At 36.1% G+C, this 25,532-nt stretch overlaps 1 pseudogene; it reads right to left on the minus strand.

Annotated features, from left to right (window-relative positions):
* Positions 1-11,980: 11,980 nt before the first annotated feature.
* LOC125877499 (protein FAR-RED IMPAIRED RESPONSE 1-like) lies at positions 11,981-14,432 on the minus strand (annotated as a pseudogene).
* Between the last annotated feature and the right edge of the window lie 11,100 nt (positions 14,433-25,532).

The raw sequence follows: 25,532 nt of genomic DNA on the forward strand, positions 1-25,532 counted from the left end.
GTTAGGTGTAGCATTTAAAAGTTAGTTACAAGACTGATGAGGTGGCAGTAGTCAATTACAAAGTTGTTACAGATATTTTGTACTCTTTCATTAGTAGACTAGTACAAGAGTACATACATGTACAAATTCATTGCATGAAGACATTAATACAATTATCTTCTCTCTTTCTCTTCTAAATGCTCTGTAATTTGTGTTGATATGCAATCTCCATTCATGGAGTTATCATGGTATTAGAGTAGGGCCCATCCACCCAATGTTGGGGTCCCCCTAAAAAATCAAAATTTCCCACGCACCAGATGCTAAGCACCGGGCGTGAGGTGGGGGTATTAAAGAATGACAAAAGTCCCACATTGGTGGTTAATGAGATAGTGGACTCCTTATAAGGTTTGGTTAATCCTCCTCCTTTTAACCTAGCTTTTGGGGTGTGAGTTTGGCCCAAGACCTAATTTCACATGGTATCAGAGCTCTTGATCGTGAAAGGCCAAAGGTTAAGAAACTAAATAAGAAGTGCTCAGATTCATCACTGTCCAAAGGTGAATTGAAAGGAAGCATCAAAAGTAAAGCTAATAGCAATGACGAATGAAATTGCAGCCGAGGAAACAAGCACTGGAAATGGAACTAAGAGTCAAGCCATACTTTTAGTAATAGATCACAATCACCCATTATTTCTTCAACACACTGATACTCCAGGTAATTCTTTGATTTCTCTTCAGTTAACTAGTTTAGAAAACTATGCTTTGTGGAGTAGATCCTTTAGGATTGGACTAGTGGGGAAAAACAAGTAAGGCTTTGTAGATGGACGATTTCCTAAATCCATGTTTGAACCAATTTTGTTCGATTAGTGGGAAAAATGTAGTTCTGTAGTGTTAAGCTAGATTATGAATGTTGTACGACCAAGACTTCTAAGCTCTATAGTGTATGCTTCTAATGCACGCAAGTTTGGTTAGACCTAAGAGAAAGGTTTGATACAATAAATGGATCTAGGATTTTTCAATTGCATAGAGAGATTCACACACTAATTCAGGGGACTATGTATGTTGCTGACTATCATTCTAGGATAAGAGAACTTTGGGATGAATATGATGCTCTTATGCCTTATCCCAATATTCCCTGTCCAGAGTCAAATAAATTTGGTGAAAACTATGACTATCAAAGACTCTTGCAGTTCTTAATGGGACTAAATGAGTCCTACTCAACTCCTAGGATTCAGATTCTCATTATGAGTCCAATTCCAACACTTAACAAGACTTATGCTCTTCTTATTGACCAAGAGAGTCAGAGAAATCTAGCTAGTTCTACTTCCACTAGCTAAGGGGTGATAGAAGGAACATCAATGTATACTCACAGAGGCAACACCTAAAGGCTCAATTCAAAATGGAGTAGGTGGGTCATACTCAGGAGGATCTGGTGGTGGATACAATAGTAATGCTAGTACTTCTGGAGGATGCTACAAAGCTAGAAAGTCATATATTATATGTGAACATTGTGAATGCAAAGGTCATTTTATGGAGCAATGCTATAAAATTGTTGGATATCCTGCTGTAACACCCCGAAAACTAGTAGGCTTAACTAGAGCTTGTCGTAAGGGTGAAGTCCTAAAATTTTCTTCTCGTACTTAGAATGAACGGTTTAGGGGTTAAACGTCAAGGTACGACCCCCCAAGGACCAACCAAGGGTCCTTGAAGGGACCCAAACCATTCCCTAGAAACTGCCCAAAAATAGGCCACCTACGGATCAGACTCACGCACAGTAGGTGGGGGTCGTGGATGGGGACATGTGGACTATCCTAGGGGCGGTTGAGGCTAAGGGGTTTTAAGTAATTTCCTTTTTAGTGAGGTCATTTTGTGTAGTTTTAATACATCTATATAAGCCTTTTTAAGCCATTAACCAACTCATTCACCTCATAAATCCCAAAACTCAAATCAATAACCAACTTTTCCCCAAAATCCTCTCTCTAGAACTCCAAGGAAGAAGAACAAGAAAGGTGAAGCTAGGTTTGAAGAAACAAGATTTTCTCTTCAAATTCGTGGTAATTCTTCAATAAGGTATGGTAGCTCTTCATCCATTGGTAGCCTTCACGTATGGCGCCCCGTCAAAACCACCAATTTCAAAGCTAAAAAACCCAAAAGTTAGGGTTTGACTTCAATCTCATGGATTCCTTTCAAATTCATTTTAAATGATTGAACTATGTTTTTTTATGGATATATTTATGATTTTATATGACTTTAAGTTGAATTCCTCAAGAATCCATGAAATACCCTATTTTCTCAAATTGGATCTTAAAGTGTGAGTATTGATTGATGCAAGTAGAATGTTATAGAATTATGAATGTAATGAATTGATTAATTGAATTATGTTATCACCCATGTCTAATGTAGTAATTCTAGATGTGTTGATAAATTATGATCCATGGTCCTTGAAGGACAAAGTATGAGAATTATGCATGTTTATGAGGTTTATGTATATGCTTTAAGAACACTTTGAGAGTAAAGTGATTATTACTATGATGTAATTGTGGTGTTGTTGAAATAGAATTCTCACACATAAGCACTTATGAATGAAGTTTACATGATTATTTGTGTTGATTGAAAGACTATTCTCAATTATACACTTATGGATTATGATGACATATTGTGGAAGACTTTTCTCACCAAAATGAATCTGTAGGCCGATGGTACCCCTTTCATGAGGAGTCAATGAGATATTCTAATGATGATCCTTGAATCGGTTGGCCAATGGTACCCCTTTCACGAGTGACCAATGAAGTATTCTGATGATGAACCTTGAATTGGTAGTCCAATGGTAACCCTTTCATGAAGAGTCTATGATATATTCGAATGATATACCTTAAATCGTTAGGCTAAGGGCACCCTTTCATGAGTAATGATGTTAATAGAGAATTAACTACCTTATAAGAATTTAATGCTTAGCACCGAGTGGATATTGTGAGGTGAAAGTTCTCCCTATGTACGGCCGGATTTCTAGTAAAAACCTACTTATTCCATAACTATGTTCCCCCATAGGTCTTTAACTACTGGATCCAACTAAAAGCTAATACATGTTAGTTCTACCTTAGAAAAGTTGGAAACCCTTTTCGGTGTGGGGCTTGACACCGGATTCCATGTTAAACTCACATGGTCTATGTCCATTAAGGCTTTTTCCCATTATGAACAAGAATATGAATTCTGAACTATGGTAACTTAATAAGCTCTACTTAGTGTGGGTGGCGGTATGTGACTTCATCCATGCATTACACAAGTAGGTTATGAGAGTAGTTATAATGTGTTCCTTTTATGCTATGAAGATTTATGAAATGAATATGCTTATGATGATGGTACTAAGTATGTTGATATGAATACTATTTGTAATGAACTATGTTTAATGTGGATTGTTGCTATGAGTTGCTTTCCTTGATATGACTTAGTAAATGTGAAAGTTTCATTGTCTATGAGTATGAACAAAGGATCAGATCAAAGAATGGTAAGTATGATTATGGTGGCCTTAAAATGGTACTTTATGTAGATGGGATTATGGGAACTTATCTATGCATTGCACAAGTATGACTTAGGGTTACTTATGAGATGATTTTATTATGCTATGGTGATCTATATGGTGAATATTCTTATGACTTATGGTTTTATACTAATGTGCATGATCATTCTCAAACTTGGTAAAGTGCACGCTTTTCAACTAAAAATGTCCTTTTTAGCATGTTTTAAAGGTTTTTATGCATGGCTATCATACTTAGTGCATTTTTGTACTAACCTATATTTTCCTACATTTTTCTACAAGTGTATGGTCTGGTTCTTAAGGTGATCTTCTTTTGGTTCAAGCTTGGATCAACTATTCTCCTATCTTCTAGTGAGTCCTAAAGAATTGAGGACGTATGATTCATTGTAGTTCCCTTCTATTTATTTCATTTTCTAACTATATTGTAAGGGTTGTGTCCCTATTTGATTCAAAGAATGTATAGATGGCTAATTGAGAGAAGTCTAGACTTTCGCTTGCTTTTATAAATGGCTTCGATTGTATGGATATAGTTTTGAATTCTGCATCATTTCTATTTATCTTATGTTATGATAAGCTAAGGGGCTTGTATGAGACCTTTCGGGGTTGAGTACGCCTTGTCACACCTAGGGGGTACTCCTGGGTCGTGAAAAACTTGGTAATCAGAGCACAAGGTTTAGAATGATTCTAGGTTGATATCTCATAACCCACGTCTAGTAGAGTCTTGTTCATAGTGTGAAGCGCGCCACATTATGAATGAGAGGTTATAAGATGTTTAGGAAAGTACAGTTCTTTTATTACTCTGAAGTCATGCTGTAGAGTTTAACTTTATAAAGTCCCTCTTCTAATCCGTCTTTTGTGTCTTCAGGATATGAATACACGAAGGGCTAACACAAGAAGAATGGAGGGTGACAATGTCAATGAAGAAACTCCTCAGGTGAATCAAGCTCCTCAAGATAATCAAGCTCCGATTAATCCTTCGGCTTTTCTAATGTTGACCCAAGCCATGACGGCTCAAGCTCAAGCGGTGACAACTCAAGCCCAAGCGATGACGGGCCAAGCCAATAGAGATGTTGGGACTTATGTGAACCCTAGTGTGAATTCGGCCACTTCTAGGGTTAGGGATTTTGCTCGAATGAACCCTCCCGAGTTCCATGGCTCCAAAGTGTAAGAATACCCTCAAGAATTTTTGGATAAGGTTTACAAAATACTTGATATCATGAGGGGTGACTTCGGTAGAAAAAGCGGAGCTAGCCACTTATCAATTGAAAAATGTGGCTCAAGTATGGTATAAGCAATGGAAGGATGAGAGGCCAATATGAGCGGGTCCCATAGAGTGGGAGAGGTTCAAATCGACATTCCTTGATAAGTTCTTGCCCCTAGAGTTGAGCGAAGGGAAGATGCAAGAATTCATTAACCTCCATCAAGGTGGTATGAGAGTGAAAGAGTATGCTCTTAAGTTCACCCAACTATCCAAGTATGCTCCAACTATAGTGGCGGACTCAACGGCTAAAATGAATAAGTTTGTGATGGGAGTGTTCGACTTGGTAGAGGAAGAATGTCGTTCGACAATGCTCATTAGTGATATGAATATCTCACGTCTCATGGTGCATGCCCAACAAATTAAAGAGTTAAAACTTAGGAAAAAGAATAGGGAGGTGAAAAGAGCTAGAACTGGTGATAGGAATTTCTCTAATGATAAGTCCGACGGACAAGGTAGACCTAAGTTTAAACAAAGGTATTCTAGTCAAGTTTCTTCCAATACCCCTAGGTTTAACCAAGAGAAAGGTAGTGGGTCTCCATTACCGAAGCCTACTTGCACAAAATGTGGAAAGAAGCACCATGGTAGGTGCCTAGCCGGTACAGACGGTTGCTATGGTTGTGGCAAGAGTGATCATCAAGTGAAGAATTTCCCTACACTCACGGAAAAAGGGAGATAGGCCAAGCATGCTCCTCCTAGTGGTACGGAACCCAATGCTCCAAATTATGGTTACTTATATGCACTACGGTCTAGAAATGACCAAGAGGTCTCTCCGGATGAAGGAATCGGTATGTTGATAGTTCTCTATAGATGCAAATGCTTTATTAGATCCCTATGCTACTTTTTAGACTATGATGTTAGCCTTGGTTGGGGTTATTTGAAAGAAGTGGTACTTGAGGTTTTAGTAGGGGGCTTACTCCGAAGGGGGAGATGGTATGCTTAGATAGCAAGATTGTTGAGAGTCCTGATATCCTCATCTATCTTCTTTTATTCCTATTCTTTCTTAAGACAAATAGTTCCTCTTGGCTTGTTTTATGATTTGGAGTCATGTGTGTTTTAGAAATTTCCATGATTTCCTTAAGTTATGCATGTTCTTGATGGAATTCATGTTTAGTGAGAAAATGAGTTTTCATGATTTATGTGTTCTGCATGTTGTTGTGCATTTAGTATAAATTGCCTATATGCTTCATGAGATGAGCTGTCAAGCATGCTTTAATATGCTTTTGAGAGTAATTGCATAATTTGCTTCATGTTATTGAGTTGAGCATGCTTTGAGTTGGAGAAGGTAGTTCCTCCAATGAGTTTGAGAAATGTTGAAATTTTCTTGCATAATGGGTTGTTTGATGTAGTTCCTACTTTCTTGTGTTCTATTGAGTATGTTGAGATGGAGTTGATATTTCATCCTTTGAATTGTGTATTATTTTGATGTTTCATGCATGATGGGCTGCTAACCTTGAGTCTTTAATTTCCTAAGGTGTCTAGATTGTCATTGGAGGATGAATGTTCCGAAGGAGGAGATAATGTAACACCCCGGAAACTAGAAGGCTTAACTAGAGCTTGTCGTAAGGGTTAGAGTCATAAAATTTGCTTCTCGTACTTAGAATGAAGGGTTTTGGGGTTAAAAGTCAAGGTACGACCCCCAAAGGACCAACCAAGGGTCCTTGAGGGGGACCCAAAACAGTCCCTAGAAACTGCCCAAAAATAGGACACCTACGAATAGGACTCACGCCAGTAGGTGGAACCATGCCCCCTGGTTGAGTGTCATGGGTCAAGGGACCAATATTAGAGCTGCATACCTCAACCCATGCCCCACTGGTACGGTCAGTGGGTCAGTCCATGCCCCGTAGGTGGGGGTCGTGGATGGGGACATGTGGACTGTCCTAGGGGCGGTTAAGGCTAAGGGGTTTTAGGTAATTTCATTTTTAATTAGTGTTAAGTGAGGTCGTTTTGTGAAGTTTCAATACAACTATATAATCCTTTTTAAGCAATTAACCAACTCATTCACCTCTTAAATCCCAAAACCCAAATCAATAACCAACTTTTCCCCAAAATCCTCTCTATAGAACTCCAAGGAAAAATAAGAAGAAACGTGAACCTAGGGTTGAAGAATCAAGATTTTCTCCTCAAATTCATGGGAATTCTTCAATAAGTTATGGTAGCTCTTCATCCATGGGTAGCCTTTCACCCATGGAGCCCCTTCAAAACCCCCAATTTCAAAGCTAGAAAACCCAAAAGTTAGGGTTTGACTTCAGTCTGATGGATTCGTTTCAAATTCCTTTTAAACGATTGAATCATATTTGTTTATGGATATATTGGTGATTTTATATGATTTTAAGTTGAATTCCTAAAGAATCCATGAATTACCCTATTTTCTCAAATTGGATCATAAAGTGTGGGTATTGATTGATACAAGTAGAATGTGATAGAATTATGAATGTAATCAATTGATTACTTGAATTATGTTATCACCCATGTCTAATGTAGTAATTCTATATGTATTGATGAATTATGATCCATGGTCCTTGACGGACAAAGTATTAGAATTATGCATGTTTATGAGGTTTATGTATATGCTTTAAGAACACTTTGAGAGTAAAGTGATTATGACTATGATGTAATTTTGGTGTTGTTGAAAGGCTATTCTCTCATAGACACACTTATGAATGAAGTTTCCATGATTATGATAATGATATTGTGTTGATTGAAATGCTATGCTCAATTATACACTTATGAATGATGATGACATGTTTTGGAAGGATTTTCTCACCTAAATGAATCGGTAGGCCAATGGTACCCCTTTCATGAGGAGTCAATTAGCTATTCGAATGATAAACCTCGAATTGGTAGGCCAATGGTATCCCTTTCATGAGTGACCAATGAAGTATTCTAATGATGAACCTTGAATCGGTAGGCCAATGGTACCCCTTTCATTAGGAGTCTATGAGATATTCTAATGATATACCTTGAATAAGTAGGCTAAGGGAACCCTTTCATGAGTAATGATGTTAATAGTGAATCACCTACTCCGTGGGAATTAAATGCTTAGCACCGAGTGGATATTGTGAGGTTGAAGCTCTCCCTATGTACGGCCGGGTTTCTAATAACAACCTCCTTATCCCATAACTATGTGCCCCCATAGGTCTTTAGCTAGTGGATCCACCTAAAAGCTAATACATGTTAGTTCTAACTTTGGCAAGTTGGACACCTCTTTTCGGTGTGGGGCTTGACACCGGATTCCATGTTAAGCTCACATGGATTATGTCGGTTAAGGCTTATTCCCACTATGAACAAGAATATGAATTATGAACTATGGTTACTCAAGAAGTTATGGGACTTCATCCATGCATTGCACAAGTAATCTTTGAGAGTAGTTATGGTGTGTTCCTTTTATGCTATAAAGATTTATGAAATGAATATGCTTATGATGATGTTACTAAGTATGTTGATATGAAGGCTATTTGTAATGAATTATGCTAAATATGGATTGTTGCTATGAGTTTCTTTCCTTGATATGTCTTAGTAAATGGAAGATTTCCTTGTCTATGAGTATGAACAAAGGATGAGATCAAAAAATGGCAAGTATGATTATGGTGACCTAAAAGTGGTACTTAGTATAAATGGGATTATGGGATCTTATCTATGCATTGAACAAGTATGACTTAGGGCTACTTATGAGATGGTTCTATTATGCTATGGTTATCTATATGTTGAATATGCTTATGACTTATGCTTTTAAACTAATGTGCATGATCATTCTCAAACTTGGTAAAATGCATGCTTTTCAACTAAAATGTCCTTTTTAGAACGTTTTAAAGGTTTTTATGCATGGCTATCATACTTAGTGCATTTTTGCATTTGCCCATATTTTCCTACATTTTCCTACAAGTGTAGGGTCCGGTTCTTAAGGTGATATTATTTTGTTTCAAGCTTGGATCGACTATTCTCTTCACTTGTGGTGAGTCCTCAAGATTCGAGGACGTATGAGTCATTGTAGTTCCTTTCTAGTTATTTTATTTTCGAACTATATTGTAAGGGTTGTGTCCCTATTTGATTCCAAGATTGTATTAGATTGTTAATTGAGACAAGTCTAGACTTCCGCTTGCTTTTAGAAAAGACTTCGATTATATGGACAAGTTTTAAATTTCGCATAATTTCTATTTATCTTATGTTACGATATGCTAAGGGGCTCGTATGAGACCTTTCGGAGTTGAGTACGCCTTGTCACACCTAGGGAGTACTCCTGGGTCGTGACACCCGCGGACTTCAAATCTAAGAGGAAGCCAAATATGTATGCAAATCAAACTACAGCTTCAGAGGAGTGTGGACATGTGGTCAGGGTCAACACCACTATCTCCTCTAGTCAATCAGGAGCTAGTGTAGGGTTGAACAATAGTACCTTCTTCACTTCAGTTCAATACCAACAGATACTTCAACTGCTCTCAAAATCTGAAGGTGACAAGGTAGGAGAGTCCTCTGCAAACATTGCCACTGTTGCAAATGCATGTAGTTCTCTTACAACCATATCTTGTAGTAGTAAATGTAGCAGTAAATGGATCATTCATACTGGAACTTCTCATTATATTACATCTAACCTAGATATTATTGACAAAGCTAAGAAGACACTTGCTCACACAGATAATAGAGTACATCTACAAAATGGAAAAGATGTATTAGTGTCACATATTGGCAACTCTTGTGTGTTCACAGATCATTCTATTTCCAATGTTCTCTTTATTCCTAGGTTCAAGTGCAATTTACTATTAGTTTCAAAGCATACAAAAGAATTACAGTGTATGGTAGGATTTTTTCCTGACTTCAGTGTTTTCCAAGACCTCTCCACTGATCAGGTGAATGGGATTTTGGTAAAGAAGAGGATGGACTTTACATACTTCATGAAGAACCAAGTCAAACTCAAAAGAAGTTAGTCAATACTACTAGTGTAGTTCATATGTCTACTAAGTCTAATTCTAGTGATGTATGACATTTCCCTGTTGATGTAATAAAGAGACATGGGTCTCTTAGAAAACTAAGCTTCAAAGGCAATTTTCATTGCATTGTGTAGCTAAACAAATAAAACTTCTATTTCCTTTTACTGTCCATAAGTCTAATGCTATATTTGATTTGATACACTGTGATCTATGGGGTCCTTATAGGGTTCCTACTCATAATGGAAAGAGGTATTTTATTACAATTGTGGATGATTTTAGCAGATACACTTAGGTTTTTTTATTACTTCCAAAGCTGACTCAATAGTTGTAATCAAACACTTTCTTACAAGAGTTCAGAATATATATTCCACAAGTGTTAAAACTTTCAGGTATGATAATGGTTGTGAGTTCTTCAGTACTGAGTTTTAGGTCCTATTGAGTGAAATGGGCATTGTACATCAGACTACTTGTGTGTATACCCCACATAAAAATGGGGTTGCTGAAAACAAGCACAAAACTATTCTTGATATGGCCAGAGCTCTAAGGTTCCAAGCATCTATACCTTTAAGATTTTTGGGGAGTGTGTATTCACAGCTGTGTACATTTTAAACAGACTTCCTTCTAGGTTACTAGGCTTCAAATCATCCTTTGAGAAACTGTATATGCATCCTCCAAACTTGTCCCACCTGAAGGTATTTGGCTGCTTCTGTTATGCTGCTAGTCCTAAGATAACTGACAAGTTCTCTTCAAGGGTTGTTCCTGCTGTATTTATGGGCTACTCCTCAACACAAAAGGGTTATATTCAATATGACATTCATGCTAAGTTCTTCTTTGTTAATAGACATGTAGTGTTTCAAGAAGAATTATTTCCCTTCAAGCATCTCAAAGCCTCACCAGATGTCATATTTCCAGTAGTGGAGTATGCTCTAAGTTCTTCTTAAGCTGCTGTGTCACATCAAAATAGTTCATCTGACATGACCTCTAATTCAGCTGCTGCTCTACATGGTGTAGATGATACTTTGAGTCCAACTCCACCTAGTCCTACTACTGAGGTACTTCCCTCTACTGAGGTACCAACTAGAAGATCAACTAGATCCAACAAATCTCCTCTATGGCTGCAAGATTTTGTCACTAAGCCTATGACCTCTGCATGTACTTATTCCTTGGCAGATCAACTATCCTACAAACATTTGTCACCTAAATACAGAGGTCTTGAATGCATACTCAGCTGTTACTGAACCTGTTTCCTTTGAACAAGCTGCTACTGATCCTGATTGGATAACAACTATGCAATTAGAGATTGATGCACTGGAGATTAATAAGACATGAAGCATAAATTGATTTACCAACTGGAAAGAGACCTATTGGATGCAAATGGATATATAAGATCAAGTTCTTAGCTTCGAAAGATGTTGAAAGATACAAAGCCAGGCTTGTGGCTAGAGGTTTTAGTCAACAAAAGGGGCTTGATTATGGTGAGACTTTTAGTCCAGTAGCAAAAATGGTGACTGTTAGGTCTGCGGTGGCTTTGGTTGCATCAAAAGGGTGGTATATATATATCATATGGATGTCCACAATGCTTTTTTAAATGGTGATCTACAAGAGGAGGTATACATGGAGATTCCAGTGGTTTTGCAAGACAGGGGGAGAGTCACAAGATCTACAAACTCCATAATTTCTTGTATGGGTTGAAACAAGCATCTAGACAATGAAATATGAAGTTAACTGATGCAATAGTCCAAATGGGGTTCAAACAAAGCCACTATGGCTACTCTCTATTCATAAAACAAACTGGGAGTGACATTGTGGTGGTGCTAGTGTATGTAATGATCTTCTGATTACCTGAAGCAATCACCAGCTCTTATACAACACAAGACATGATATCCAAAAGAAGTTAAAAATGAAGGACCTAGGGGAGCTAAAACTCTTCTTAGGTATTGAATTTTCTAGGTCAAACAAAGGTATAATGATGACACAGAAGAAGTATGCTTCAGAGCTGATCTTTGAGACTGGTCTTAGAGGAGCAAAGCATGTCCATACGCCATTGGAGCTAAACAAAAAACTCACATCAATTCAATATGATGAACATGTGACTGGTTGAAGTCCTGACTGCTACTTGCTAATCCCACAAAGTATCAAAAGCTGGTAGGAAAACTTCTTTATCTAACCATGACCAGGCCTGATCGTGCTTTTACCTCTCAAGTTCTTAGCCAGTTCATGCATTGTCCTAAGGAATCACATATGGAGGAAGCATTAAGAGTAGTGAGATACATCAAGGAAGCTCCTAGTATAAGACTAATTGAGGGGCATGTCTTGAAACAAGAAAGTCAGTTACAGGGTATCTGGTGAAGTTTGGAGGAGGATTAATCTCTTGGAAGTCCAAGAAGCAAGGAACAGTGTCAAGAAGCTCAGCTGAGGCAGAGTTCAGGAGCAGGGCTACATGTGCAGCTGAAGTAACTTGGTTAATAGGTCTGTACAAGAAGCTAGGGGTCAATGTAATACTACCTGTCAAAATGGTATGTGATAGCAAGGCAGCCATTCAAATAGCTGCCAATACTATCTTTCATGAGCGAACAAAATAAATAAACATAGACTGTCACTTTGTTAGAAAAAGAATATGTCAAGGGGTACGGCAGGCAAAATACATAAACACCAAACATCAACTTGTTGATCTACTTACAAAGAGTCTTGGACAAGGACAACACAATATACTACTAAGCAAACTTGGGATGAAGAATGTATTTCAACCATAAGGTTGAGGGGAGTGTTAGCAGAAGTATTAAGAACTAACAAGTTGTACGGTTGTGTTAGGTGTAGCATTGTTAGTTACAAGACTGATAAGGTGGCAGTAGTTAGTTACAAAGTTGTTATAGATATTTTGTACTCTTTCATTAGTAGACTAGTATAAAAGGACATACATGTACATATTCATTGTACTAAGACATTAATACAATTCTCTTCCCTCTTTCTCTACTAAATGCTGTAATTTGTGTTGATATGCAATCTCCATTTATAGAGTTATCACACTACATCAAAATTGATCTTTAGCAGCAATTAATTAATGACAATAGCTAAATCGTCCCTAAATATGTATTTTTTGCGGCAATTAGTACTTTTTGTATATGTCCCTAAAACCTTTAGCTACATTGGATCTAATGACACTTAACTAATGCCGGTAAAGACTTTAGCACTATTTATTATTGTGCCTATTTATTACCGCTAAAAGTTATTTTTGTTGTAGTGACAATAGTTGAACTCTGCATAATTGTATCTCTAGGCATCTTTTATAATTCAAAATTTCAGAACTTCAGCCGGCCAACTCATAGATTAGAAACCTTGTTGATATGGATATGAAGAAAATCTCAATAAATCCTGAAAAAAGTTTATTCATGAAATTATTTAGCAAATATACATATGATAAAATAATTTTAAAATACATAAAAATGCAGTAAATTAAAACCCACCATAAATGAAGAGGGATATGCATCACCGTCATTATTTTATCCTTGAAATGATTCTGAATATGATGGAATATGCTTTAAAAAGAAATGAATAAGCAAAACAAAATTCTATTAGTTGAAAATAACATAAAAATAAGTCTTAATCAAAATTGACATATATAATCTATTAAAAGGAAAGGTTTACCAATGCAGGGTCTGCATTAAGAAATGTGTCTATGCTTTTAGATTTCAGTTCAATATTTATGTTTAACCTGCACATTAGTCAAAATGATTGAAACATGTGGATTAATTAATAAATATGCCTCAAAATTGTATTATCCTAGAATTAAATTGACAATTTAAAACCAAATCATAAAATTACCTCACACTCTTGCCTTTTTTTTGTAATTTTGATTTTCCTTGTTGGTTTCTGAGAAGAGCTTCTTTTAACCTTCTGAGAACTTTCTAGATCACCTTTCATTCTCAAAGAATGAGGACGTTCTTTAGTAGCCACACATGGAGGGTCAAATATGTCTTTGTTCACTTCAGTTCAAATTTGGATTCAACTCTTTAACTTGACTATCACATACATTATCATTTTCATCCTCATATAAAAGTTCATTAAGATCTTCACATAGTTGAAATATTTTTTATATGAAAATTTATAGTGCTTCTTTGATCAAGTAGCTCGGTTCGGAAAGCCCAAGAGAAAGCATCATAATGTTATTAAACCACAAAGTGGAAGACGTGAAGCATTCACATGTAATCTTGGAACTGAAATATCATTAGCATTTTCTTTGGTCATATACATTGTCCACTGATCCAATAGATAACATGGTGGAAGTGAATGAATCCGTTTCTTTATAAATACCACAAGCACATGCCTACATAAAATACCTATGAACGAAGACTTGTGACAAGAAAAACTAGCATCTTTTGATACAAGATTCAATCTAATAATGTATGTTGGTGTCTGGCTTTGAAACAAATGAACTTTATATATATTCCATCTCGAATCTCAATCTTTTCTGGAATAAATTTTTTAAATTGAATCATTTCTTCTTGAAGTTTTTGAAATATTTTTTTAGTATATAATTTGTTGCTTCATCCTCCATATGATATAAAGTTTTCAAGATAGCCTTTGAATATTTTATTGTATAATTCTTCTCCCTTACTTTATCATACCTAGATTCAATAACTTTATCATAATGCATTAAATACACTTATTGATTTACTAGAGTTAAGATAATCCTTAAAATACTTTTTCATACTTTTCCTTCTTTGAGTAGTTGACATTCCAACACAAAAAGTAGTTCGCGCATATGCTGCAATCCATTTCTCACGAATTCTATATATCTTATGCAACCAACTATGTTCTTTCAAATTGTATGTTTTCATTATATCACTCCAAGCAGTTTCCGATTCCTCAATAGTGGTTGTACAATGTAAACATTACTAAACTCACTTTGAAAATCATCAAATTCACGAAAAACGTGACTTAAATATTCAAAAAATTTCTACTCAATGTGCCATATACAAAAATTGTGTACACTATTTGGGAACACCTTTGCAACTACATTAGTTACTGTAGCATCTTATCTGTGATTATAGTATGAGGGGCAACACCAAACTTGGCTCTAGCCAAGTGCGAAGTAACCACCGAAAAGTTTTTTCAATTTCATCCCAAAGCAAAGTACAGTAAAATAAGACAGATTGATGATTGTTATTAACTCCGGTAAATGGAATAAAATGCATCTTATATTTATTCCTCAAGTATATAGGATCAAGTAAGACAACATATCCAAAATTCTTGTAAGCTATCCTAGACCTGACATCAAACCAAAAACAATTAGCTAAATGACCCTCTACATCCATTTGTATTGCATAGAAGAATCCTGGGCTACCAGATTAACGCTTATGAAAATATTTCAACATCAATTGTGCATCTCCTTTCTCAAGATAGTTTTCCCTTTTAGTGCTCAAATAATTCTGAATATCTAGTCCAGTTAGATTGAGATTATCAAGACCCCTAGCCTGAGTGATCAACACTGACGAAATTTTACTTCGACGAATACCAGAATTATCTAAAAGATCAATAAGATTATTTTGAGACTGATTTTTTTCTTTTTTATCGCAATAATTTCTGGCTAGGGAGATAAGCAAGTCCATGAATTTGAGATAAGCCTAGAAATAATCTACTTTCCTTCTTCTTTCTTTGAGAAATATAACATCACTTTACACCCTTTCATAGTCTCATATAGTTGCTTATTACTCTCAAGGCTTTTCTTTGAGCGAAATCCTTCTTTTGAACAAACAAACTCTTGACCAGTTATTGATTTATATTTTCTTGATCTAATAATATGATTTTTATGCACACTAAAACCATTACGATGAGCATAATCAAGACAAAATTTAATTCCACTATCAACTCTTTGAAAATTCATATAAATGTAGGGCTCTCTCGATTCTACATTACCTATTTGAGGAGGAATTAAAGGTACAATTACATTCATGTTGATTTCTATTTCTTCCAAGGAACCTTCAGTCCCTTATGCATTCTGGTCTTCTAAATTAGAGGTTTCAAGAGTGTTCTGCAATACAATTATTAGATGTTAGAGTAATATGATTTTTCTTCGTCACAGAAAACATAAAGTTCTTTGTACATTAAAACAAGACACCTTCCTGTGGCGTAAATTGCGAGTCATTTTTTAATCTTATACATGTAAATATTTTTTAGAAGAAAACAACAATGTTGATGTTGTTACACGTTAGCAGAAACATGAAAATAAAGAACAAGGAAGAACAATAATATTTATCGTGGTTCGAATCAGAATGATCCCGCGTCCACCAGAGAACAACTGCACCAATATTTATTTCACTCTACAAAGAATACAACTGAAATACTACAAAAGAGAGAAGATCAAATACCTTAGAAGGTGAGAAGGTGTCACGACCCGAGAGTACCCCCTAGTCGTAACATGGCGTATTCGACCCCGAAGGGGCCTTATACGAGCCACATAGTCATTCATTGCATTCAATAATGAAAATAGTGTGGAATAAAAAAAAACTTATTTACATCCACACATTTGAACTTCATTAAAACAATTTTAAAAACACACAGCGGAAGTCTAAGTCTCACATGGCCATCTTAGACACAGTCACAAAATATAGGTAGGGACACGACCCTTTACAATCAAAAGAAGTCTATTAAGTCTATTACATGAACAAACGGACTTAAAAGTCTTATCCTCGAATCCATGAGGACATACCAAGTCTTGGAGGAAAGCAATCCAACACTTCAAACTAGCTAGGAGTGATCACTTGCCGGGAACCTACACTTATAGAAAATAGAGAAATATGGAATTAGCACAATTAAGTACTAAGTATGATGACCATGCAAAACATGCTTTAAAAGGGACATTTTGGTTAGAAACCATGCATTATGCCACTTTTTGAAGTACCATGAATAGTTGCATAAAAGACATACAATACAAGCATAAACATCAAGTAAGTCATAATATTACCTTTAAACAATTTCAACATGAAAACCTTTACCTTGGACCTTCACCTCAAGAACCCTTATGTTATACCTCGTGCAATGTATGGATGGCGTCCCATACCACTATCCATACTAAGGTACCACATTTTGGTCACTTAAAGTAACTTATCATTCCTTTTTTTCACCTTTGCACAATATTCATACATAAGAGGTATATCATTAATTAAGACATGACAAGGGAAAATAACTCATAATATAACCCAAGTATAGCATGCATCTCATATTAAACATTCGAGAGCCAACATTCTTTAATAACCTCATTTAGGGCACATTTGTGTCACATACATTAGGATTTAGAGAAACTCACTATGACCCTCTCCAAGCCTACTCGTGCAATGTATAGGTAGCATCCCATACTACTACCTACACTTTGTAGAGCTTATCAAGAAACCATAATGAAATCTCACATGATGGGAAGTAAGCGTTTAACCGACATAGACCATGAGAGCTTGTCATGGAATCCGGTGTCATAAGTCCCCACACCGTAAAGAGGTGGTCTACTTGCCTAAGGAAGACCGATATATAGCTTAATGGATCCACTAGCTACCTATGCGGGCACATAGTTTATGGGATAAGGTAGACGATCATTGAAACTCATGCCTAACTATTGGGGGAGTTTCCATCTAACCAAATCCACTCGGTGCTTAGCCTACATTCCCATAGAATAGTTCGTTACCTTGACATTATCACATATGAGAGGTGCCATTGGCCTACCAACTCCAAATTACATTCATTAACACGTGAAAGGGTGCTTTAAGCCTACCGTTTCAAGGTTCATTTAGGAAAGCTCATTAACTCCTCTTGAAAGGGTGCCATGGGCCTACCGGTTCAAGTCTCATCATTAACCTTCATGGAAAGGTGCCATAGGCCTACCGATTCCAAGGTTCATTATAAGCTCGTGTGGAAGGGTGCCACTAGCCTACCGATCCGAGGATTCAACAATCAACAATATAATCATTTATACAAGAAAATGATGCATAAGCCCTACCAATTCAAGGTATACTTTATATTGAAGAATCCTTCATATTCTATCATCAACATTCATGAGTGTCAAATTGAGAAATAATCTTTCAATAGCAACACCTTTACGTTCATAACATGATCACATTATCTTCATTGAATTCTCATTCATATAATGTCATGATAACACTCCAATTTCTCATACTATGCCTTTAAGGCCATGGTCACAATACATTTCATAATTAAACACCTCCACCATAAGTGGATCAAACCAAGCAAGAACAATTTTTATCCATAATATGAGATTAAGCTAACTTACCATCCTCCAAAGCCATAATCAACAACACTCAAGTCCCAACCATTTTTCTTACCACAAGAGAATTCATCCATAACTTGCCCATAAGGCCACAATCCTCAATTCATCCATATACCAACAATACACCATAAAATAAGCATGGGTAATGACATACTCCAACAATCTAAAGACATTTAAACAAGTTTGATTCATATACATTCATTATCAAGCAACCCACTTCATAAAGGCATAAACTAGGAATAGAGAGAAATCATGGGTTCTTGAAGAAGTTTCATATAAAATCATCTTAAAATCATAAATACAACTTCAATTCACCAATATAATGACTTTGAAAACATTTTACCCATGAACCCATACCTAGAATAGAAAATAGAAATTTTGTTCTTTGAAGACTTTTGAAACCCTTTTTAATGGACTCCTTGAAGGAAAGATATTCAAGGATCAAGGGTCACCATACCTTTGCTATGATTCCCCAAGAAAATTGATGAAGAAAGCCTTGAATCCAAGCCCTAGCTCCAAGTTCTTCTTCTTCTTAATGGAGGATTGTAGAGAGGGAAATATTTTAGGGATGGGAATTGAATTAATGGTATCTAGGAAATAATATATGCCCTTTGGAAAAAAATTCGTCCAACACTTAGAAAAAAAAGGGGGCGGGTGAACAGTAAAATTAGCTACTGGAAATTGCCTTTTTCTGCCGGACAGATTTTACGAAAATGGGCATAACTTCTTCGTCTGAACTCCGAATGAGATGAAACGAAGTGCGTTAGGTAGCTAACTCAAAGGGCTTTCCATGGATATATTATTGGCCACCCAAATAATTTGTGTGCTAGGAGATATGACCCTCCAAAGTAGACCCTCGAAAAAGGCTTCACTTTGAAATTTCGGATTTTGATACGGTTGCTCTAAAATTTTGGTTAGACCCATTTCCCACTCAATTTGACCCCCTAAACAAGAATATGAAGTCGGATTTTCGAAAAATGAAACGGATCTTTTTATATAGAGCTAAAAAAGTTTCCGGTAACTTCCGAAGCACATTTTTAAGAACTTTTTGGGTCAAATTCAAATATAATCATTTCATTAAGTTCTCGACTCCAAACTCACATGTGAGGCTCTAGTTTCACTCTATCATTTTCGGGTCGTTACAGAAGGCAAGTGAGAGGATGTGTTGAAAATGAACTAAGATCTATCTATTTAAAGGAATGAATTTTTCTTATTGATGTAGTCCATGACATCACTATGTGTCAAAATATCAAGGTTAAACATGTGAAACCATTTTATGGTTTACCTAAATTTCACCTACCAAAATACTATCTTGACTTTTATTTTGTCCTAATAAAGAATTATCTTCCTACCAAATCTTCATATTAATTAGTCTTCCATTGTATTTGATTCCACAAAAACCAAACCAACTCTTTCAATCTCCACCTTGGTTTGCATACCGAGCATGCGTAGAATTAACTCCCACCAAAACTTCTAAGCTTACTGGGCAATCCATTGTAAGAAACAAGAAGAATCAAACCTTTGTTCAACTTACTAGCTCCACCTAGCAGTTGTTCCCCAGAGTTGCATCAGTTGATGCATATTCCCGCCAAGTCCTTGTAGTGTGCAAATTTGGCAAGCTGGACTATCTTGGTCAACATGTCTGTAACTTAACGTTTGTGAAAACCTTGTCAACCTTGATAGCTTGCTCTTCAACGACATCTCGAATGAAATGGAATATGACATCAATGTGTTTGGTGTGCTCATGAAATCTTTGATTTTTAATCAAATGAATAGCACTTTGACTATCACATCTTATAATTGATTCTAGTTGAACCAAACTCAATTCTGCCACCAAACCTTTCAACCAAATAGCTTATTTTTCTGCCTCCGTTGTTGCCATATATTCTGCCTCTGTTGTAGACAAAGCGACAAGCGACTGTAAAGTTGATTTCCAACTAACGGCACTGCCAACGAGAGTGCATAGTCAGAATCTATATAACCAAGAACTGAAATACCTTCACTTTTCTGAAAGGTTAGGCCAAAATGAGAAGCTCGTTTGAGATATCTCAATATCCACGTCATAGCTTCCCAATGCCTTATTCCTAGATTTTCCATGTAACTTCTTACCACACTTACAGATTGAGCAATATCTGGACATGTGCACACCATCGCATACATAATGCTACCAACTGTGCTCGCATAAGGAACCTTTGACATATGCTCCACCCCATCCATAGACTAGGGCATTTGTAACTTTGAAAGCTTGAAATGAGAAGCTAACAGTGTACTTACAAGTTTTCTCATATGCATATTGAATCTCTCAAGAATCTTTTCGATGTACCTCTTATGAGAAAGATGTACAACACTTTCTTCTTTTGAAATCCCCATTCCAAGGATTTTCTTTGCAACTCCCAAATCCTTCATGTCAAATTCCTTGCTGAACAGTTTCTTCAAAATATTTATCTCTGTGATGTTGTTAGCAGCAATAAGCATATCATTAACATGCAACAGTAGATAAATCATAGAGTTACCAGACATCTTCTTGTGATACACACAACTATCAAATGCACTCCTCGAAAATCCATGTTTAGTCATGAATGCATCAAATCTCTTGTACCACTGTCTAGGGGATTGCTTCATACTATACAAAGACTTCTTCAGTTGGCATACATGATCTTATTTTCCTTCAGCTAGGAAACCTTCAGGTTGATCCATATAGACTGTCTCTTCTAGATCACTAAGTAAGAAAGTTGTTTTGACATCAAGTTGTTGAAGCTCTAAATCAAATTGTGCAACCAATGCTAGCAGCATGCGAATTGAGCTATGTTTCTTGACTGGAGAGAAAATCTCATTGTAGTCGATTCCTTCATTCTGGATGAAACCCTTTGCAACCAATATCGCCTTGACCTAGCATCTTCCACCTCCGAAATACCCTATTTCTTTCTGTAGACCCATTTGCATCCAACTGTCCTCTTCCCCTTTGGCCTTTTAACTAAGACCCGTATCTCATTTTTGTAAAGAGACTCCATCTCTTCCATCATGGCTAACTGCCATCGTGACACAACTTTGCAAGAAGTTGCTTCAACATACGAGGAGGACTCGAGATCTTTAATCTCTTCTCTGCAGCTATGAACGCATATGCAATCATATTTTCTTGTTCTATAAGACATTCATGTTTCTGTAATTACCTTTTGTCCCTTCCCTTTGCAATTGTGTATAGTTCATTGAAAGCAAGTTCTTAAAGATATGCATCCTTTGAATCATCAACTTGAGTCTCTTGATCCTTTTCCTTGGTAAGCTCAACCGGTAGCTCCACCTTCTCATTGTTCTCATTTCTTGATAATTCCACAGAAACTTTATGAGGATCAAGTGTAGAGGATTCATCAGAAGTAACATCTCTACTAAATACAAATTTGAGTAAAGACAAACACCAAAGTTTGTACCCTTTTACTCCATCTATATACCCAATACATATGTCTTTTTTAGCCCTTGGTTCAAGCTTTCCTTCATTAACATGATAATAAAATGGACACCCAAATATTCGCAAGTATGAATAGTTAGAGGGTTCATCTGACCAGACATTATTTAGAGTCTTAAAGTCAATCGCTGATGCTGGAGATCGATTGAAAATATGAGAAGCAGTATGAACTGTTTTATCCCAAAATACTTAAGACATCTTGGCTTGTAAGAGGATAAAACGAGCATTCTTAAGAAGGATTCTTTTCATTCTCTCGACAACTCCATTCTGTTGTGGTGTGTACCCGACTATCTTATGTCTTCCGATCCCATGAACCTTGCAGAAATCATTGAACTCTTCACTTTAAAACTCCAACCCATTGTCTGTGCGAAGATACTTGATTTTTTTCTCCATTTGATTTCCAACCAAAATCTTCCACTCTTTAAATGCTTCAAAAGCATCACCTTTTGCTTTCAAGAAACACACCCAAACCTTCCGTGAAAAATCATCAATGAATGTCAGAAGATACCTCTTTCCTCCTTTCGATGGAAGCTTAGAGGGACCTTATAAATCTGAATGGATATAGTCTAGCACCCCTTATGTCTTGTGCTTGCCAATGTTGAAGCTGACATTTTTCTACTTCCCTAAGACGCATTGCTCATAAAATTCAAGTGTGCTGATCTTCTCACCATTCAAAAGGTTGCGGTTGCTCAACATCTCCAGTCCTCATGTGCTCATATCACCTAGTCACATGTGCCATAATTTTCCCTTGTCATCATTAGATAACTACACTGTAGATGTATTTACAGAGCCAATAATGGTGCTTTCTGCAAGTGTGTAGAGGCCATCCTTCATTTTGGCCTTCAACATGACTAAATACCCTTTAGTCATTTCCATAGTTCCTCCTTCACTCATGTACTTGTAGCCTTGTTTATCCAAAGTACCCAGGGAGATCAAATTTTTCTTCAGGGACATGACAGACTTCTGTAATAGTCCTCATGATTCCATCATGATTGGGAACTGAACAAATGCCAACTATTTTACAAGTTGCATTATTGCTCATTAATACAGTTGCTCCACTTGTTTCATACCTGCTGAAACAATCTCTTCAGAATGTCATATGCAAAGTACAACCAGAGTCTAAGACCCATTTGTTGTGATAAGCTCCACTATTTCATGATGTTGTTAGTACATAATCATCATCAGAATCATGTACTTGCCCAACAATGGATACACTCTCCTTTTCTTTGGAATTTGACATAGGGCAATCTCGTTCAAAATGCCCCTTCTTGTGACAGCTCCAACATTCCGCATTCTTCTTGTTCACATGAGACATTGATCTATACTTTGGTTTGATCCTTCCCTATTGGCTAGTACGACCTCTCACAAAGAGCCCACTAGCTTCGTCACCTTTGTCTCTTTCAAAATGTATCAGTACATCATAACAGTTAAGTGTTTGCCGCACTTTCTCTAGAGTGATATACTTTTTGCTGTACATCATTGAATTCTCAATATCATGATATTTTGAAGTCAATGAAAATAGCAAAGTGCATGCAAGCGTCTCCTCATCCTTTTTAATTCCATCCTATAAGTCCATCACAAGTTTATTGAACGCTTCTAGATGGTCCTGCAACAAAGTACCTGAATCCATCTTAAATGTATGTGAAGACGTCGTTGTAACAACTTCCTTATTGTCACTGATCGGTCCTGGTAAAGAACTGCCAGCCTTTTCCATAACTCTTTGGCCGTCTCATTGGTACTTGTACTCACTTCACAGAGTACATTAGGTGCAAGGGATAATTGGATTACACTCAATGCATCTCTTTTAGTCTTCTTCTTGTCGGAATCTGATATCTTATCGGGGTAATTTCTATCAATAGCATGGATTGAACCTTTCCTCCGCAGTAACACCATCATCTGGATCTTCCAGATATTGAAGTTGTTGTGCCTACTAAATATATCAATTTAAAACCTCATGGAACTCATTGTTACTTGTTCTTCCTCTTCTACTACAATGTATTTGGAACTATAGGAAACCAAAGTAATTCTTTTCTGATGTGTAAGTTCAGGTTGTGCTGCAACCATAGAGCATACTCAGGCAGTACTATGGCTCTGATACCAATTGTTAGCGAAAATGTGAACATAAAGAACAAGGAAGAACAAAAATATTTAACGTGGTTCGAATCAGAATGACCCTACGTCCACCAGAGAACAACTGCACCAATATTTATTTCATTCTGCAAAGAATATAAATGAATAACTACAAGAGAGAGAAGATCAAATGCCTTAGAAGGTGAGAAGGCAAGTGAGAGGATGCCTTGAAAATGAACTAAGAGCTACCTATTTGTAGGAATGAATTCTTTCTATTGATGTCATCCATGACATCACTATGTGTCAAAATGTCAAGGTTAAACATCTGAAACCATTTTATGGTTTACCTAAATTTCGCCTACCAAAATACTATCTTGACTTTTATTTTGTACCAATAAAGAATTACCTTCCTACCAAATATTCATATTAATTAGTCTTCCATTGTATTTGATTCCAAAAAACCAAATTAACTCTTTCATTAAAGATTATAATGGTGTTATCAAGCTACAAAAGTTAGTTCCATGTTTCAAACACTTACTGTCAAGGATGAAGCTTTCTTGATAGACAACATGGAAGCTACTGACATCACGAAAGATAGTTTGAAAGGGGGTGTTTTTCTCATTCCATAACAATCAAACTTTGAAGAAGTAAACAATGGTGTTCAAGCCAAGCGTAAAACTAATGAAGATAAAGACGAGGTTGAAAAAGATCTTTACTATTTATGATAAGGCAAAGTAAGAATCTTAAATAAACTCTGCATAATTAATTTATAGTCCAACTTACCTATAATATTTTTTTTATCATTTTTATTTAAACAATAAGTAATATATGATAATATTTATTATTTAATTAAAAAATAGCCGACCATGTAGTTTTTGTGTCCACCATCGCTGGATACTAGTTAGTTTCATATAAAAATACAGATCTCTATAAAAAAGCCCATAAAACTAATTTTAAAAAATAGAGAAATATTGAAAACACTCCTGAACTTGGTGTAAATTACTAGTTTGTCTCCGAACTATTTATAGTCTTAAAAACACTCATCTACTTGAAAAAATAAACTCAAATACACCCTCGATCTGCCACATGTCATAGAAAAATGTCTTAAACTCTTGTAGGAGTATGTGACTCTTAATAAAAACCTGAGAAAAATATTGAAAACACCCCTAAACTTGGTGCGAATTATTAATTTCATAATGTTGGTTGATCAAAATATCTTTCAAATGTTGAACTACATTTATACTCTTCATAATTCATGTTAAACAAGGATATAATTATAATCACCCAAACATATTGTCTAGAATCCTAGGATATATATACTTTGACTTTAGACAATTTTAGTGGATGAAGGATAAACAAAAGTCAGAAAAAATATTGATTAATATAGTAATATTGTTTAAAATAATCAAATCCTTTTTTTTTGGTTTATGAAGTACACAACTTAACTGTCATTTATTATATTGAGTAACTGAAATAGAAAATATTGTGCAAGGCATGTTCATAGAAACTAGTATAATTAAAAGAGGGAAGATTCAAAGTTAAAAGTTAAATTATGATTTTACCCCTGCTATAAATTAAAATGTTATAAAACATTTAACTATTTAAATATTAAATTGCATCATTTTAACTAAAATGTTAATGACTTTTGGACTTCCTTGGATTAATTCCTAATTAAATATCTAATTTCACAATATTTATCATCTTTAATAATAGGATCTTTTGGATAAGCCCTTGATCGTTGAGGCATGATTGGGGCCGGGTCGGGTCGGTCTATGGGCCAAAACTATTTATTTAAGGGTAACTTACAAAAATCTCTCTAGGTATGAGCTAATTACTTAAAGGCACACTATGTTGTAATATTACGAATCTTATCAGATTTTGATACGTCTAGATACATAGATCTCGGGATATATGGACTCAAAATTAGATTAATTTCTTCTAGATACACTCTATCTCTATGAATTCATATATATCTTGGATACACAGACAAATCCCATGCCCTAGCCTCCTTTTCATCTCACTCGCCACTCT

The sequence above is a fragment of the Solanum stenotomum genome, chromosome 9, assembly GCF_019186545.1.
Source record: "Solanum stenotomum isolate F172 chromosome 9, ASM1918654v1, whole genome shotgun sequence".
NCBI lineage: Eukaryota > Viridiplantae > Streptophyta > Magnoliopsida > Solanales > Solanaceae > Solanum > Solanum stenotomum.